Source organism: Balaenoptera musculus, chromosome 3, assembly GCF_009873245.2.
Source record: "Balaenoptera musculus isolate JJ_BM4_2016_0621 chromosome 3, mBalMus1.pri.v3, whole genome shotgun sequence".
In the NCBI taxonomy this organism is placed as follows: domain Eukaryota; kingdom Metazoa; phylum Chordata; class Mammalia; order Artiodactyla; family Balaenopteridae; genus Balaenoptera; species Balaenoptera musculus.
Window position 1 is genome coordinate 98,466,480 of NC_045787.1, and position 20,726 is coordinate 98,487,205.

At 35.1% G+C, this 20,726-nt stretch overlaps 1 pseudogene; it reads right to left on the reverse strand.

Moving 5' to 3' along the window:
* Positions 1-1,830: 1,830 nt before the first annotated feature.
* LOC118892517 lies at positions 1,831-3,858 on the reverse strand (annotated as a pseudogene).
* Between the last annotated feature and the right edge of the window lie 16,868 nt (positions 3,859-20,726).

The following is a 20,726-nucleotide window of genomic DNA, read 5'->3' on the forward strand; positions in this document are numbered from 1 at the left end:
TCTTTGACCTTCCTCCCTTCTCCAATGATTTTTAAAGAAATCTACATATTATTTTCTAGTTATGATTATCCTTAATTTTTTCTTTTGCTTTCTTCAAAATTGCTAGTATGAAAGTTGAAATATGAAATAGTATTTATAACATATGATTCAGTATAAAGAATAAAAATACAAACACCCTTTTATTCACTATCTACCTTAAGGAAAAAAGAAACACAGAAAATAATCCAAAACGTTGAGGTTTCTGAGGGTTCATTCCAGATCCCATCCTACTCCTCTACTCACAGTGATAAAAATTCACTAAGTGTATTAACTAATACTTTTTGAAACATTTACCACATAGGGTTGTATCTCTAAACAGAATATTCTTTGGTTTTGCACGGTTTTGAAGTTCACAAAAATGGAATCATATTGTATCTTCTTTTTTTTAATTGTTATATAGATGTTTTCATTTATTGTATATGTATTAGGTACACAGTTTAAAAGGAATAAAAACACTACTCTCTAGAACATAAGACAATAAATAGAACAAAGATTGGCACTATTATACAAATGGAATTAATGAACATAAATAAGTATGTGATTTTCAACCACATACATATTGTGCAGTTTTAAAACTATCTAATCTTTTACAATGACTAAATCCTTACTTGAAATTGTAGAGTTGGTAAAGGATGTATGCCATTTAAGTATTAGTTCAGAGACTTAACAAAACAATTTTACTGGTGGTATTTATTGTGGGGAGCAGAGACCTACTTGTTGTGTATGACTATCATGTTTTAGGAAACATGATGAAGTTTTATTTATTTATTTATTTTTTATTTTTTATTTATTGATTTATTTATTTATGGCTGTGTTGGATCTTCGTTTCTGTGTGAGGGCTTTCTCTAGTTGTGGCAAGTGGGGGCCACTCTTCATCGCGGTACGCGGGCCTCTCACTATCGCGGTCTCTCTTGTTGCGGAGCACAGGCTCCAGACGTGCAGGCTCAGTGATTGTGGCTCACGGGCCCAGTTGCTCCGCGGCATGTGGGATCTTCCCAGACCAGGGCTCGAACCCGTGTCCCCTGAATTGGCAGGCAGACTCTCAACCACTGCGCCACCAGGGAAGCCCGATGAAGTTTTTATATTACAAGGAAGAAATCAATTTTAAGTATTAGTTATTTTAGAAATACTACCTAAACTAGGATGACATTTATGAAATATTATATATTCCTTCTCTAACTCTCTTCTATTAATTAGTCTATAAACTATATCAAATGAAGCAATGGAAGTTAAAACTTTTAACATTTTAGATAGTCAAGTTAGAAAAGGAACTAAAGAAAGGAACTCAAATTTAAAGTTCTGAATGCCCACTAGGTTTGGCACATTTTCTTTCTTCCAACAAAGTATCTTCTCTTAGAAATGGAGTATTTAGTTAACTATCCCTCTCGGGGACCTCCGCTACAATAAAAAAGAGGCCAAGAGACCACAGATGCAGACTCACTGGCATTGCTGGAGAGTGACAATGAAGAACCAGGGGCAGAGTCCCAGGGACACAGGAGACCACAGCAGTCTGGGCTACTAGAATTGGGTGACAAAGCAAGCTAACTCTGTCTTCACAAAATTTACCTGTGTTAGAGAAAAAGTCAGTCTATTGAGATCGACAAGGTAGGATTAGCTTTCCGACGCACAGAAGGAAGGCAACACCTGCTTTAGAGTGGACATTAGTAAGAGCGCTAACTGCTGTGAATACTTAGGTACTTGGCAACTCCTGACCTAAGGGACATGCAAAGCCACAACAAACAAACCAACCAAATGCCCTCGGAATAATACAACCCCACTCCTATCAGAGCTTCACTTCTCTTCTGTCCTGTCAGTCTCTGAGTACCTGCAGCACACAAAAGCGTCAGTTTCACTTCCCAACTCTGTTAACTGTTCCCGTGAAGACACACAAGGATGATGGTCTTTTAACGTATCTGGCAATTTAGAAGTCTTCTCTTGAAGACGTCGAGAACGTCTAACTGGTGTGAGAAACTTTAGCTCTTTAAATGCAGAATTTGTTTCGTTAAACTGCATCTTCTTTTTCACACTTTGCAAGTATGGAGTAGTAGACACATTATATTTAATTAAGCAACCCGTCCTAGTTTCTGTATTGGGGGTTTTAATATCACAGGTTGGATCTTTTGTTTTGTCATCTTGCTCTTTTTCACAACCTTGAAATACCACATTCCTAGGATGCTTATTTTCTATTTCTGGTTTTTCTGACCCCAGGTTAAGACTTATATCGTCAATGGTGGCTTCTTGGATTTGTTCCTTGGTTGCACAAGCCTCCTCAATATTTTCTCCAAATTTAACTTTTTCTTGACTCTTCATTGTCAGAATGTCAACAATTTCATGTCACATCTCTTCAGTAGGCTGAGCTACTGCCAGAATGACCTTCTCATAGATTGCGAAAATATTTTCAATAGACTTGTAAGTGGTTCAGTATGCACAAGGCATATCCAATATTTAACAAGTTTTTTGGCATCTGGAATATTTTTAATCAGGTCATTCAGTGTAACTAATACTTCTTCTTTTGGACATCCCTCATTAATCAGGTGTAGGCATTCAGAAAATGTCTTGTTTACTTTTTCAGTAAACAATCGTTGTTCATCTTCTTCTGCCATGGTAGTCCAGAAGGACCCAACTAGTTTTTCATTTTGTGCTTCGGGCTCAGGCTGGGTAACCACTGAGCTCAGAGGCCTTTTCATTACTCTTCCTTTGCCAGCTTTCCACTCACTCAGACGAGCCTTTCTCTCCTCTGCAGTTTCTCTGGGCTGAGTCCATCTACTATCAATAGCTGCTTTCACCATGGTATGTCTGTGGTGGTCAATGCTTTTTGACTTTTCTATCAGTTTAGTATTAGAAGACAAAGCAAGCCTGGCTACCATTTCAGATGTCATGCTTCTTGATAGTGTCTTATTTCTTTTTATGTCCTGAGAAGAAATGGTTTTGATAATAGACGAAAGTGTATTTAACTGTAATAATTCTTTCTCTTGAGGTCCTTTCCAAACTGTAACACTGGCAGACTGATGCCTTGTTTCATGGCATCCTGGTTATTACTGTGGTGACTGCTAATAGAAGTTCATACAAGTTGACTGCTCTGAGATGTAGTGCTCACAAATTTAGTGGCAGTCGTCATATGTGAGGCTCTATCACTTTTCACTGGTACACTGCTGGTGTCTACAGGCTGAGACTTTGTGGCTTTAGAGACAGTAGCTGAAAGTTTCTTCATTGTTGCAGAACTCTCATCTTTGACTTGTAGAGGTTTTCTAAAGGAATTAATCTTAGACTGAACAATTTGGCTATGTAAGATCCAAGCACAGGTTTCTTGGGGATGTTAGCACCTTGCTTTGGTTTTTCTGTAGTCATTTGTTTCTTTTACTGTTGTTTTTAAGGTGAAATGCTTGGCTTAACATCATATGTTGACTTTGGGGGTCATCTTTAATTGGTAACAACGGCAGAGTTTGATTATTATCCTCAAAATTAGGTGTATCAATTGCTGTAGTTGAATTGGTTAATTCATTAGAAGGTTTTAAAGGAATACAATTTTTTTCCATTGTTATATTATTCTTGATCCCTGTAGGTCTGCCGACATTCTCTTTATCAACCATTTTTGCCTTAAGTTTCAGAATTTTTGTCTCTTCTTGGATGTGGCCTTCAGATGTCTTCACTCTCTGGTCTCTACCACTGGATAATATCTGATTTTCCTGTTTGTATGCAAAAAGTTTTTCTTTTTAACAGATGCTCCTTGAGTTTTTGTCTTCTTTGCTCTGTGAATGCAGACTGGGCCCTCTGACTCAGGGGCAGCTGCAGGTCCTGGGGCACGGCTGGGGTGCTCATCGCAGCTCCAGGCAGGGGAACGCATTTCCAGCTCGACCGCCGCAGACTCCCTCAAGCCAGCGCGGCTGCACACTGCCCATATTGTATCTTCTAACTTGCTTTTTTTCTCTCACCATTCTGTTCCTGAGATTCATCCACTTTGATGTTAAGGCATGATTTATTATATCAATACTGTATATTATTGTAGCATATGACTATACCACAAGTTATTTATCCATTCTCCAGCTGATATTTTTATGTGGAGTAAATACCACAAATGATCTCATTCTATGTCTGTGTCCAATCTCCTCTGACCTGATATTGAACTTGATACAAAAATTATATGATCATCTTAATAGATACAGGGAAAGCATTGACAAAATTCAACATCCAGTCGTAATAAAAACTCTTAACAAGTTAGGCATAGAAGGGACGTATCTTAACATAATAAAAGCTGTCTATAACAAGCCCACAGTTAACGTCATACTCAGTGGTGAAAGGTTGAAAACTTTTCCCCTAAGGTAGGGAAACCACTCTCACCACTCTTATTAAACATAATATTGGAAGTCCTAGCTAAAGCAATCAGGCAAGAAAAAAATAAAAAATAAAAGTATCAGAATTGGAAATGAAGAAATAGAATTGTCTCTATTTGCAGATGGCATGATTTTATAGATAAAAAATCCTAAAGACTCAACCAAAAAACTGTTAGATCTAATCAATGAATTCAGTAAATTTTCAGGATACAAAATAACATATAAAAATCAGTAGCATTTCTATACACAAACAACAAAAAGACAGTTTTTTCAATAAGCGATGCTGGGCTAATTGGATATTCATATATAAAAGAGTGAAACTGGACCCATATCTTACACCACTCACAAAAATTAACTTGAAATGGATTAAAGACTTTAATGTAAGACCTGAAACCATAAAACTTTTAGAAGAAAATATAGGAATAAAGCTCATTGACATGGGTCTTCACAGTAATGTTTTTGAATGTGATACTTAAAGCACAAGCAACAAAATCAAAAATAAGCTAGTGAGACTACATCAAACTAGAAAGCTTCTGCACAGCAAATCATCAACAAAGTGAAAAGACAACCTATGGAATGGGAAAAAATATATGTAAACCATATATCTGATTAGAGAATAATACCCCAAATATATAAAGAACTCATACAAATCAGTAGCAAATTAACCAAACAATTAAAAAATGGGCAAAGAACCTGAATAGACATTTCTCCAAAGAAGATATAAGAAAGGCCAACAGGCACATGGAAAAATGCTCAACATTACTAATAAGTAAGGAAATGCATATTAAAACCACAATAGGACATCACCTCACACTTGTTAGAATAGCCATCATGAAAAAGAAAAGAAAAAAAAAAAAAAGAAAAGAGATAACAAGTGCTGGTATGGATGAGGAGAAAAGGGTTTGGTGGGATTGTAAATTGGTATAGCCACTGCAAAACAATATGGATGATCCTCAAAAAATTAAAAATAGAATTGTCATATTATCCAGCAATTCCACTTCTGAGAATATATATGAAGAAAATAAAAACTCTAACTCAAAAAATATCTTTCCTCCCATATTCATAGCAGCATTATTTACAATAGCCAAGAGATGGAAACAACCTAAGGTGTACATCTATAGATAAAATGAATAAAGAAGTTTGCATTTCTCTAATAATTAGTGACATTGAGCATCTTTTCATGTGATTGTTGGCCATCTGTATGTCTTCTTTGTCTATTTAGGTCTTCTGCCAATTTTTTGATTTTTTAAAAATTTTATTAAGCTGTATGAACGGTTTGTATAGTTTGAAAATTAATCCCTTGTCAGTAGCATCATTTGCAAATATTTTCTCCCATTCTGTGGGTTGTCTTTTCATTTTGTTTATGGTTTCCTTTGTTGTGGAAAAGCTTTTAAGTTTAATTAGGTCCCATTTGTTTATTTTTGTTTTTGTTTCCATTACTCTAGGAGAGGGATCCAAAAAAGTATTGATGTGATTTATGTCAAAGAGTGTTCTGCCTGTGTTTTCCTCTAGGACTTTTATAGTATCTGGTCTTTCATTTAGGTCTTTAATCCATTTTGAGTTTATTTTTGTGTATGGTGTCAGGGAGGGTTCTAATTTCATTCTTTTACATATAGCTGTCCAGTTTTCCCAGCACCACTTATTGAAGAGACTATCTTTTCTCCATTGTATATTCTTGTCTGTTTTTTTAATAGATTAATTGACCATAAGTTCATGGTTTTATTTCTGGGCTATCTATCCTGGTCCATTGATTTATATGTCTCCTTTTGTGCCAGTACCATACTGTTTTGATGATTGTAGCTTTATAGTATAGTCTGAAGCCAGGGTGCCTGACTCCTCCAGCTCTGTTTTTCTTTCTCAAGATTGCTTTGGCTATTCAGATTCTTTTGTGTTTCCATACAAAATTTTAAATTATTTGTTCTAGTTCTATGAAAAATGTCATTGTTAATTTGATAGGGGTTACATTGAATCTGTAGATTGCTTTTGGTAGTATAGTCATTTTGACAATATTGATTCTTCTAATCCAAGAACATGGTATTTCTCTCCATCTGTTTGTGTCATCTTTGATTTCTTTCATCAGTATCTTATAGTTTTTTGAGTACAGGTCTTTTGCCTCCTTAGGTAGGTTTATTCCTAGGTATTTTATTCTTTTTGATACAACAGTTACTGGGATTGTTTCCTTAATTACTCTTTCTGATCTTTTGTTGTTAGTGTATGGGAATGCAAGAGATTTCTTTATTAATTTTGTATCCTGCAACTTTACCAAATTCTTTGATGAGCTCTAGTAGTTTTCTGGTAACATCTTTGAAAGTTGCTATGAGAGTCGAACTTAAATGTTCTCACCATAACAATTGCAGTCACAAAATGGTAGTCTTGTGAGTTGAAGGGTGTGCTAACTAACCTTATTGTGGTAATATTTTGCTATATATATGTAAATATATATATATATATTTATATATATGTATGTATGAAATCATCTCATTGTATACCTTAAACTTACATAATACTTTAAGTCAATTATACCTCAATAAACCTGGAAAGAACATATGTAAAAGAACATATGTATTCTAGATATTTGCTATTTGCTTGTCCTTTTTCTGCCTTTCATCCTCTACAAACTCATATTTCAAATTTAGGACCAGTTTAAGTTTCCCCCAGTGAGTTCACTCTAAAAGCATCAGAGTGGTGTGTAAGTGTTACTCGTTTCACAGAGGAAATGGGGGAGAAAATTATATATCGACTTAAAAATTGTATGAGATATTTTACTTTCCCTGTATTCCTTTTTGCCTCTGCTGTTCCCAGGCACTTCCTTATGTTAGCTCAGTTTCTACACAGTGCCCAGCAACATGGTCTGTCTCCATTTCTTCCCAGAATGCCTTTCTGACCTCTTTCTCTGTTAGGCTACTCTGATCCAGTTCCTGCCTTCCAAATTGCATAACCACACAAAATTCCATCTCTTTTTCTTCCTTTAGTTTCACTTTGGAAATGCATCGATTCAGGTCTTTTTTTTGCACATACTTTAATTGCATGAACTTTAATTGAAGAATATTCATGTCCATTCTAAGAAAATGCCAACCCTAAAAAAGAAAATCCTGAACACAGTACTTTTAGTTTAGTTTTTTTTAATTGAAATGGAACAAATTGAAAGGAAAAAAAAATTGTTCCAGATGTTTGAAGAAAGCATATGTGATTTTGTTGACTACAGTAGAGAAAATCTCAGCAGATGCAGTGAAATAAGAAAATTTATGTTTTCTTTATAAATACTTTTGAAAGAAATTCATTTCCAGGTAGCATGTAGTCATAATGAATGACTTCAAAGATATGTGCTTAAACATTAAGACTAATTCGGTATTACCAAAAGCAGCATGACCACATATTCCCAATATGTATTTAACAGTAAGGTAGAAAATTCACAGAAAACACACATCTGACAGACTCACATACCATGCCCATAAACAGAGACACAGACCCAAACACACACATACATGCTCCACACCCCATACAAATACTTCCTTTCAACCATACTACATTGTCTCAGCTCACTCGGTTTTCTTTTTCTATCAACCCCAGTTATTTTTGAACAATTTCTATAATTCTTGCCAATATTTTCCTCTCACAGAAAGGCTCTCAGGATTGACTGTGGTGTCCTGTCCTGGCTTCACTCTCTTCCTGGGTCTCGCAGGTTATCTGTGGGAAGAGTATTAATCTAACAGCCACGAGCCTTTTCACTGTGTAGTTGCATCTTTCGTGCCAGAGGCACAGGCTCTTCTTCTCAGGCAGAATCATGAGTGTGGCCTGAGCTATTATTTGCATGTGATAATTGTCCATTTTATTTCTGTTACATTAAAAAATAGATTCAAGTCAAGGATGTTTTCATTCTGTGTTTAAATATTTGTTCACTTATGTCCAAGTATCCAAGTATATTCACTGTCTTTTTTCTTTTTTCTTTTTTTTTAAGCATACAATGCTATAACCTGTAACAATGGCACACATAAAACTCTAACTATATGTTATTCCCTTAACTAAAGTATACCCAGAATAAAGACACTACCAGCAATTTACAGGAATATAAGAATGAACTTAGTGAAGACAGAATGAACTGTGTGCACATTTACACGAGCATAGCACTCATCGTTTTGCAGCCTCTAGGAAACTGGTTGGGAAGAGAGCAAACACTTTCTAGATATTAAAAGTTAATTCAAATTGAATCAGCTTCTCCAGAAGTATGAGGTGTTCACATTGGACTTCATGTTGCTTTTCACTATTTCAATATGAGATATGTCCCTGTATGTGGCTTTACTCATAGTTTTTTCCGATTGCTATATGTATATAATTATAAATTGGTCACATTCATTTTCTAGAATTTCATATAAATGTATTGCTGGAAAGCCATCTTTCCCAAAACAAGTAACCATTATTTATCTTCCAAATTGTTTTTTAGCAAGGAGCTACTGCAGAGACTTTCTCTCTATAAATACAGAAACAGAAAGTTATTGTTTAGGTGCACCAGGCGTGCTGTATTCTCTCGACCTTATGCTATTACAGAGATACTACAGTTAGATAGTGGAACAATGCAGCTTCCAGTCTGACTAAAACATTTTAAAGAAAAGAGTATTTTTAATGAAGTAGCTCTTAAAAAATTGCCATCCAATTATGGGCAAAATCCTAAGGTAATATTTGTGCTCCACAAAGGAATCTGTGATTAGGCAAATTCCTGAACTAACATTTGATATTCATCATGTCACTTAATTCTGAGCCACATTCTTACTACTCAAGTGAGTGATGATGAAAAGAAACCAAAGTTTTTTTTTAATATATCCATTAATAGTTGAATTATACACAAATTGATTTGAATTTGTCTCTGCCTTTAATTCTGAGTTTAGTTGAAATTTCTAGGAGCAGAATTGTTGAACATATATAATATTTGCTTGGTCACTACACCTTTTGAAATGTTCTCTGGTGGATATGGGTGCTGGTGTACTGAACTCCTTACCATAGGCAATTTCTGATGTCTTAAGAAATGTTAAACAATTTGTGGGGCAGATGTTATTTCCACATGTGGCTTAGAAAAGCATTGTATTTCTGGCATATGGGCCTATCCTGATTTTAAAGGAGAGGAAGGTTTTTATGATTTTATTTTTATGGACACATTTAATTATATATCAAGGGGATCTACCACACACATTTTCACAGAGGGCAGTACACAGTTTTATAGTGTGCCTTCAGCTTCCTAAAAAATTACCAATATCACAATTACAGTAAAATTACTGTGCAATTATAACAACAGCTTCTCTAAACACTATTTGTAGATCTAAAATTGTTTTTATGAGTAATACATAACATTACTATCTCATTTTAGAAATCTATATTGAATAAAGCCCATTTGCCAATATTAAGTTTCATTCGTATAAATTCTCTTTTGAAGAAATACATGTTTAAGTTAAAAATATTCCTCCTGCATTCATAACTATAGGATAAAGCTCATCAATATGAACAAACTCTAAAAATAGACATTTAAATAAAAATAAAGATGAAGTACTGATTTCTACTCTCTTCATTATTATATCTGTTACTGGCTTTATATCCTGAGTTGTGTTCTGGTAATGGTGCTGGGTCAAAAAAGTTCTTACTTCAGTTTAAATACATGTGTATAGCACATGTATTTTTCTTTTCTCTGAATACATTTTGATTGAAAAATAACATAAGAAAAACAAGCCTGCCACTCATATTTGCAAGGCCTGCTACAAAAATACAAACAGAGGCCTACATTTCAAAATCTAAATATTTAAAAGTTACAGATCTAGCTAATAAATTGCTAAATTAAATAGTTATATTCTTCTCTCTCAACAAAAATACCTTTATACTGACAAAATGAAAACTATATGTAAAGCCTAATTTTATATGACTAAAAGTCATCAAAATGCCAAAGATGACTGTATTGAAATATTATTTAACATGTTGATGCTCTAGCCATATTAGTAAAAATTATAAAATGTAAAATTCACATATGTATTATAATATATAACATATTGTATGTAATTTATTTTTCTTGTCTTTTTTGGTGACTACCATTCGATATGCAGAGATGTAATCTTCTTCCATAGTGCACTCCACCTTCTCCATCAGCTTTGACTGGTATCCCCATGTTCAAAGCTCTTTTGGTCAGCATCTCTAGAGAGAGCAAACGTTGTTCTAGAATTCCTTTGGAGTCCAAGAAGGGTTAAAATGTTCCAGATTCAGGACTATGAAAATCTTCACCTTTGAACTCTGTTCTGGATGCTTGTCTTTAGAGGTACCCACTGGCTCCAGTTGCTGAGTTCCAAAGTTCTTAACAAATACATAGAACAATGTTCTTAATAAATACATAGAGCAAAGCGTTCTTATGTTTTGATATGAAATAGGTTTATTTGTGTTAATTTTAAGTAATCTGCAATTTGTTTTGATCTCATCTTCAGTCATGAGTTACTTGGAAGAGTCTTGATGTCCACTTGGTTAATTTTCAGTTACATAGAAGCAAAGACTAGGTGTGGGTTGGTTGTGAAAGTGGTGGAGAGACATGGAGATCTTTGTTGTCCGGGTCTCTGGGTGAAAGCAAGAGGAGGGTCCACTCTTTCTCAACCACTTGATCTGGTGGAAATTTTGCCCATCAGAGCTCCTGACACCCAGTAGGTCTCCCCAAAGCCTTCCAAAGGACTGAATGCAGGAGAGAGACTAGTTCTTTAATTTTCTGTACACATAAGATGTCCTCTGGCACGCACAGGCTGGGAATTCACAGGCAACCACAGAGTCTGTGGTCTTCACCTCAGGATCTAATCCACATTTCATATTTCTCCATCCAAATGGACTAGATAATCTGGCACCTGTATCCTGGAGAATTCATGTCTTCAGATCTACACATATTATCTTCAGAATTTATCAGAAAGATTATTTTAGTTGTATGGGATTGTAGCAAAGAATGGGGGAAAAAATCAACAGCAATGTGTGCTCAGATGGCTATATAAAGTGGCAATTGAAATGCATGCCTAATTGAAGAACACAATCTAGGTGAGTTACACATTAGTACAAATTTTATTCTAAAGTCCAGTAGACAAAAACAAAAAATGGCATATTAGCAAGCTTACCACTGAAACCTCCTTGGGAGAGCACTGCATTGGAGATACAAAGAGCTTTAGTGACTCCAACAAAGCCAGTTATTTCTTCACCACGGGATCAGATTGCTGTGTTTGTTTCTTTGTTTGTTTTGGTTGACACTATGTTGAAGTCATTAGGCTACTATGTGAACACATGTTGTACAATATATACCTTTATACATGCACAATACATTAAACCCAGTGAGGTGCTCCTGCTGAGGGGCACAGTGGGATGAAGACTCAGGAGAAACAGAAAATTTGTGTCTCCCCTCTCATGCCTAAGCTTAGGTAAAGAGAGAAAAGTTGTTCCAACTATTGAAATTGATATTTTTAGCTTGCTAGTAACTTTTTGAAACACACAGAGTTGAATTAGTGCCAGTGAAATGTATGTTCAACTTGATGTCACTTTGCTTCCCATGTTTCAAAGAAGGAGATTAAAAAAAATTCTTTCTATCAACTTGTATGTAATAGAAGAAGATATACAAGTGTTGTGGGGTATCATAATGAGACCAGTTGGATACTCATATTTTGGAAAGAATCAAATATTGTTATTCCTGATATTTTGGGAAAACCTGAACCAGATGTATGGTTTTTCGTTGTTGCATTTGTTTTCTCTTCGTAAAAGAAAAATCAGTACATGTAAAATATATTAGTTCTTACTTTTATTATAACTAACAGAATCCCATGAGATTTGCTTTAATCTTAGTAATTTATTTACGCATTAATTTATCTAAGTATATTTGCTATTAGCTTTTGGAATATATCCAGAGAGCTTATGCTTAACATTTTAAGAAAACAGTTACTACTAAACTCAAACAAGTGCAAGTTGTGACTCAGATTACTACCAGAAGTGGAGTAGCAAAAATATCTTTTATATATGTGTGTATGTATGCATATCTGTGATTTTAAAATTAAAAACCATAATTTAAACTCTTTTTCCAACCTCACCATGCACTTTTCTCATAGTTATAATTTTCTGGAAGGGATTGAATCTTAATTGTAGAGTGCAAGTGTAATCCAGGCTAAATATGTTCTTTCTAAATGTATTTATGCACTAAATGGGTTTACTGTTGTACTCTCAGAAGCTTCACTGATAACTCATGATTGAGTATTAATGCTGAAGTAAAGATGCTAAGCTCTTCTACATAATGCCATCCAGGATAAAAATACAACAGACAGAATGAGCAGGGCAAAATAATATGCTTCAAAAACAAATAAGTACTTTTCTACAACTACAAAGCTGAGTAATTAAAATTGAGGTTGCCATCAAGCAGCAAGTATCCTTAACTCTCTGACTATAAATGGAAACAAGGAATCATTATTGATCTGAATACCAAAATCAGAATAAGAACAATTTATAAATCCTTGCAGTTCTGAAAACTTAATTATATGGTAAATATCATTTAATCATATAATTTTATTGCTTAAAGGAATCTGAGTTCCCCCAATCTCCTCATTTTATATATGGGGAGATTGTGAGCCATCAAGATGAATTGACTTGCCCAAAGTCACAGAAACAGTAGTAAAGACCAGAGTTTAATACTCAGGTATCTTAAATCCTGTCTTGTGGTCTTTGAAGTGTACCAAGCAAGGAGTGCAACAAAAGATTGTTTTAGGACCATGTCTATAGTTAAGGGCAGAGTTTGTCAATAGGCAGACCTGTTTCTGTCTCTTCAGGTTTTGCCACTTAGTAACTCTATGACCATGGTAGTTTCCTCTCTTAGTGTCAATTGTGTACCCTATAATATGGAGATAATTACAGATTTTATCCCAAATGGATTTTTTGAAGAATAGATGAAATGATTTATGCAAATGCTTAACATGTGATAGACACATGGTAAGTACAGCATAAATATTATTTGTTATTGTTTATTATTGTTTATCATCAGAACATTCTAAAATTTCAATGTGTGCCTTTAAAAATCATTTATCTCTGTGAAAGAACTGAAGTTAAGACATTTAGTTTCTCTCTGCTTTCTTATCCCTGTTGAGATTTCCTATTGATCTGTGTAATTTAGAATGTCCAGTCATAGAGACAGAATTACATGAACAACTAAGTCTTCTCAGTTAAGTGCTTTGAATTAGTCATTAGAATTAAAAATTACCCTTTGTGATATTATGAATTATATTCATATTATTGAACACAAATGAAGGGCAATTATGCATTTTTAGTAAATCTGGCTGTGATCCCTGTCTTTCCTTTCAGCTGCTGTGCAGGTTGTCTTAAATTTTCCACAGGTCTCTAGTCTTCATTCTTATTAATAGTATTCTAGACTGCATGCCTGAGTCAACTCAACAACTCCAGTTGGCTCATCCATTCTCAGCTTCTTTCATCTCTTGTTAGTCTGTTTTATACTTTGCTACCAGCCTTGTCCAAAGAAATGAGTGCAGAGTGAGCCCATGATACTTATTCCAGCATTCAAGGTTTGCCATCCCTTGTACCTTGATGCTTTCATTATACTTTACAACTTAGTTCCCAAACATATAACTTTCACTCCCAACAGCCTTTTATATCACTATCTCCCAAATACTACAGATACGTTTTTATTTTTTGATCTTTTGTGTTCTCTTTATCTTGCCAAGAATTTACCTTAACCAAGGTTTCCTTGGTGATTATTGTCTAGCATTTGGTTCTATATTGATTGTACTGATATTAAGATGCTTTAATGCCTCTGTTGTTTTATAACTTCCACAAATTTTGTGAGCTCCTTAAATGGTACAACAGCCAGGAGGCAGCACAGAATGGGCCTTCAACCAATGTTGTTCAATTAACTTATTGAAAATAAGATAGTAACTTTAGGTATGAAATGTAAAAACTTTTGCAGAGTATAGTGTAGGATGTGAGAGCATATGCTTTTCTAAATGTAACAGAACCTCTTTTCTAAATGAATCCTCAAATTTTCATAAATACCCATTTCCAGATTTGAGTTCACTTCAGGAATCATTTGGTAAGCATTTCAAATCAATTTCAAAGAGATTTTAAGTTTCAAGCCAGCACATTTTCTCTTCTACAAACCCATAGTGTTTTTCTCACTCTATGAAGAGACACATTATATGATTGGAGGGATTTGAAAGCAGATATAGCTGTACTTTAATACTTAGCAAGGGTTAAAAGTTGACCTTGAGCTTTGGAGAGGGTATTGGTAAGATATGGAATGTACACCTTTTCTCTTTACCAACTGTGGAACAAGTGACCTTAATGTTTCCCTAGGATGTTTTGGATTTAACATCTGCTGTGAAAGATGGTGCAATCAAAATGCAGCCTCACTTCTTCCAACCTCTCAGGAGACCCTGCAGGCTGCCATTAAATACTCATCCAGGTGTTAGTCTTGAACTCAAATGTGCACCAGCCCCTGAAGTCTGAGATGAAATCTGGCTAAGCAGTTCATGAAGAATGTTCTGGATTGTTCTCCTGACATGTGAGCTCTTCACCATATGAATTTGTTTTATTTCTTCTTCTCAAATGTTATTAGCAGGAAGACATAATAGATTTGGTTCAGTAAATTCATTTAAAATATAGAAAATAAATTTTGAATTTTATACTTTTTTTTACACCTCCAAAAGTGATTTTATAACTCAAGAACAGCTAACATAAAATTTGCTGACCCCTTTGAATATAAGGTCCTAGACTGACATGATGTCTCATCCTTGGAGGAGTTGCTTGATAAGATATTAAACTAGACTGGAACAGAAAACCTGGGAGCACATTTTTCTCTCATGTCCATTGCACATAAACTGGAGTGTCATTATGCTATTTACATTTTTGTATTCTGTGAAGCCCCTAAAGTTTCCCACAGAAAACATAATATTTGCTAAAGGAATAGATTAAAAGAAAGTTATTTACACATTTATTTTGGTGGAAAACATACATGTTAGAAAACTAGACCTGACTAATTTTTTTATTATTTTGATGACAAGTAAGAAAATAATATTTTAGGAATAAGGAGGTTCACATATTGGCTAAAAGTTTTAAATTCATTTTATTTAACTTCTAAAATTCCACTTATTGAAATTGGCTTTACATTGAGAGCCTCTCATTACCTATTTACATTGAAAGATGAATTCATATATTCAATTATAACATCATTCAGAAAAGACCATAAATCATATGTATTTTCATAAAGGGATCAACAGATTTTCATAAAGGGATCCTCACATGACCACCACCCAGATCAAGAACGAGCATTACCAGCACACCAGAAACTTCCTGGTACCTTTCCCCATTAATACCGTTCCTTCCTCCTCAAATTAACCATTATCCTGATTTTAAACACCTTATATTAGTTTCAACTCTTTTTCTGAAGTAAGTATAATTTTACATTATATATTCTTTTATGTCTGTTTTTTTTTTTAGTTAGCATTTTATTTATGAGATTCAGCTGTGTGATTCCTCTAGCAGTGGCTTGTTCGTTTTATCTGCAGCATAGTAATTCATTTAAGATTTTTATACACAGTTTATCTAATTCATTGTTGATGACTATTTGGATTGTTTCCAGTTTTCAGCTATTGCAAATAATGCTGTTATAAAGCTTCTTTTTTGTGTCTTTTGACAAGGGTACATATATACATTTCTTTGGGCTATATGTGACTATGACTATGAGAATAATTACTAGTTTGTAGAATATCCTTATGTTCAGCTTTAGCAGGGACTGCCAAATAATTGGAAACCTTAGCCCTTAAATGAGCAAAGTACTCTTATATTTGGGTATACATCTACCATCTAAAAATTTCCCCCTGCATTCCTTAATGTTCTGTGCTCTTTTTTCAAGTATATTATAAAATATTTTTAACTGTAGTCACCATGCTATACATTAGATCCTCAGAACTTATTCATCATATATCTGGAAGTTTGCACCTTTTGACCCAAATCTCCACATTTCCCCTAGCTCCTAGCCTCTGGTAACCATCAATCTACTCTCTGTTTCTATAAGCTTGACATTTTTAGATTCCACTTATAAGTGAGATCATACGGTATTTATTTTTGTCTGACTTGCACCTAGAGTAGTGTCCTAAAGCTTCATCCATGTTGTTGCAAATGGCAGAATTTCCTTCTTTTTTATACCTGAATAATATTTGAGTTATATATATATATATATATATATTTATTTATTTATTTATATTTATATATTATATTATATTTTATCACACTCTTTAACCATTTCTTGCTTGATAGCCATGTTTTGGCTATTGTGAGTAATGCTACAATGAACATGAGAGTGTTTTGGGAGTGTACTATCTCTTTGAGATAGTGATTTCATTTCCTTTGGATATATACCCAGAAATGGGATTGCTGGATCATATAGTAATTCTACTTTTAATTATTTTGAAACCTCCATACTGTTTTCCACACTGGTTTTACCAATGCAGGTTTTACATTCCTACCAACAGTACACAAGGGTTCCCTTTTCTCCACATCCTTCCCAGCATTTGTTATTTCTTGTGATTTTGATAATAGCCATTCTAAACCAGGAACTTATACTTTTAAAAAAAACGATGATTAATATGTTTTTCAGTTTTGGAAGTTTCTAATGTTACATCCAGAAACTCAGAGATTCTCTCTTTAGCCATATCCAGTCTACTATTGAGCCCATCAAAAGTATCCTTCATGGCTCTACTCTGTTTTTTGATCTCCAGCATTTCATTTTTGTTCTTGCTTAGAATTCCCATCTCTCTTATTACATCATTTATCTTGCACATTAACTACTTTTTCCATTAAAACCCTTAGCATATTAATAATATATTTTTTAAAATTTCTGGTTTGATAATTAAAACATTCTTGCCATATTTAACTCTGGTTCTCATGCTTGTTCAGTCTCTTTAAACTGTTTTTGCCTTTTAGTATGCCTTGTAACTTTTGTGGAAAGGTGGACATAATGTACTGAGTAAAAGGGTAATTGGCCTTTAGTATTGTAGTGGTAAGATGTGGGTGGAGGGAAAACATTCTGTAGTCCTATGATTAGGTTTTAGGCTTTTGATAAGCCTGTGCTTCTGGACTGTGAACTTCATCTGTACTTCTCTATATCCACCCCCCCCAACACACACACACTACTTTAGGTGGGACAGGATGGCTAAAAGGAGCTAGGAGTTGGATATTTCCTTTTACCCATATGTGGAAAGCTAGAGCTGTCTGGAATTGGCTATTTCCTTCCTTCCAGGTAGGTTAGATTCTAATAAAACCCTAGTAGGTTAGGTTCTGGTAGAATAATCTCTCCTAAGGACAGGCCTTGTAAGAACAGAATGCTCTGGAGTATTTTTAAATTGTTCTTTTTCCCCTCTCCTTGCTGGAGGCATGAGGAGATTTTTCTCAGATATTCACTATGAGAACCTGGTCAAGCCCGGAAGGTCAAACTCCAAGTGTGAGGACCTCCCCATGACTGTTCCCCCTGAAGCTTTTAACTCAGGTTTATCCACAGTGAGCTTCAACATTTCTTCAATTACAGTTTAGGTTTTCCTATCCGGTGCTGATTCCTGCAAAGGTTACTGCTCAGGGGTTTCCGTTCAAATAGGTGTGAGTCTCTATATTTGCCTGTTTGGAGGGCAGTGGTTCGTTCTGTGAACTCACTTCTCTGATATATCTAAGAAGAGTTGTTGATATTTTAGTTTAACAGATTTTTACTTGTTGGGACAGATTTGTGACTTCTGAGCTCCTTCCATGCCAGGCTGGAAACTGGAAGTGGTACAATTAATTTTAATAATTTATTTCATTGAATCAAATATATCCAAGACATTATCATTTCAACCTGTACCACTCACCTCATTTTAAGTGCTCAGTAATCACATGTGACTAGTGACTCCTGTATTGGGCAGCGGTACTAGAAACCCCCACATTCATGCTCAGTTCAAGAGTTACCGTGGGAGAAGAATTATGAAAGATGATCTCATTCTCTAAAGTGGTGCCCTCCTGAGGTATTTTAAGTATAATTTTGACTATGAGTACTTTGATCATATCTGCTAAATTTAGATTCCAGTCCTGTGAAAGGTGTGAAACATTTCTGGGAGTGGCAGACCCATGAAAGTGACATTTATGATGCATTTTGTAGAATGGATGAGACTTAAGAACCCAGAAATCACAGAAATGGAATTGGTAGAAATAACAGCATGAGTAAAACTACCAGAGCAGAAGAATGTCAAGAGTATACAGTGAAAAGAGATGCTTCCATCTGTCTGCATCTAATCTACCTCTATAACCCCAGTATAGGTGATCCTCACATATGGGAGCATTTTGCTTCCAGAGTGCACTTTCACTTGGCCTGTTTCATCAGAAGATCAAAACCCATTATTGTCAATTTGAGAGTATACAGCATGTGTTTCCCAAGAGCTCCAGAGGTAGATAACAATTTTACTTAGAGTGGAAAAAGCACATCAGTGAATAAAAGGAAGAGATCATTTAATCTAAGGAAACTTTTAACAAGTTAGCCTCTTGGCTTGGCTTTTGGGAATTTAAAAGTCTTGTTAATTATACTAAATTTCAAACCAATGTTTGAATTCAAAGTTAAGCCCTTTATTTCAGGGGTCCCCAACCCCCGGGCTGTGGACCGGCCTGTTAGGAACGGGGCCGCACAGCAGGAGGTGAGTGGCAGGCGAGTGAAGCTTCATCTGCCCTCCCCATCGCTCCCCATCGCTCGCATTACCTCCTGAACCATCCCCCCAGCACCCGTCCGTGGAAAAATTGTCTTCCATGAAACTGGTCCCGGGTGCCAAAAAGGTTGCACCGCTGCTTTATTTGACATAATGTTGAAAACTTTTATGTTGCTTTGTTTGGGATATAGAATGACTAGAAACAAAGTGGTGAAGATGTTATTAGTAGCCCTTTAAAACTTTCAGCTTTCGTGGTGTGTGCTCTTACATGTTTCTTTCCTAAGTGTTTTCCTTTTGGTAAAGAATCAGGCTCTAATTTACAGATGCCACAGATGAAAAACATTCTTCAGCTGGAGTCTAGCAATTTAAAAATTGCTAACTGATTGTGTAAATATTTGTTTCTCACATTACCAGTGTATACATTTTAAGGAGGCAAGGTTTGTACATGCAACGACAACACAACAACAAAAACCTCTTGTGCAAATACTATAATGCATCAGTTCAGGGCTATGCATTTATAGGACTGAGTTAACTGTGTGTAGTTCAATGTAATGCTTCTTACATTTCTATATCGGTAATACCCACATTTTGGACAGCTTCTGTCATATATGAGACATAGAGGGGGAAACTTCGTTTATGCTCATGTAATATTTTTTTATAATGATAGAAGTTACTGAAATCATCTCTTTATTGTCATTTATAAAACAAATACTGTCCAATCTCTGACTTCCTCTCAGTCTAGAGAGATTTCTTCAATATATCTTTTCATTTAAATATAGTTCTTCATGTTGGAACCAAAGGTACTATTAACACAGGACTTGAGGTGAAGATGAGAAGGAGAATGGTGAGCAAAAGATGGTCATAATTTTTTTCAAGTTAATTCCAGAAATACTTGCAAAGCACCACATATGTTCCACTCTCTGCAACTATAAAAGAGGGCCTTTGACCTCTAGGTGTTCACAGTTTAGCAAGGACAGACAAGAAAACACATACCTAAATTATAAAAGTATAAAAACAGTGCTTTGGAGGCAGAGAGAATCAAGGGTTTTGCTGCAGAGAAGATGATATCTGGGTCGAGACTTAATGTGTTGTAGGAGTTCCTGTAGCTTCCAATGATGGTGGAAAGGGGTGAGAATTCTTGAGACAGGCAATAACAGTTTTCTTTGGAGAATCTTAACTAGATCACACTTTAACTTGGACAGAATTTGGGAATAAGGCAGGGTCTGATTTGAAGAAAGAAGGTAGAATAGAGAAGCAAAGTAGGATGAGAATCAAAGACCTATTTCAGGGTCATTAACAGTGGTGGATTTGGGAGAACAAACAGAATGTAGTGGTGTCTAGAGAGAGTCCCAAGGGGCATTGCTAAGTAAAAACAGATCAGTTTTTGTATCTATGGGTAGGGAGAAAGCTGCAAAAGTGGGCAGAAAGGAGTAATTTATGAGACTTTAGACAACCTAGTTTTCTCAGGAAAATAGAAGGGGTTTTGGATAATTGCAATGCAGAGTATAAGCTGAGGAGCAGTAGGTGAATTTGAAAAGTTGGCAAAGCTAAAATCATAAAGGACCGTAGATGTCATGCTAAATCACTGCGATCATATCTGTTGGTTAATGAAAAGTTTATGGGCAGTTTTGCTTTTTGGAAAACCACT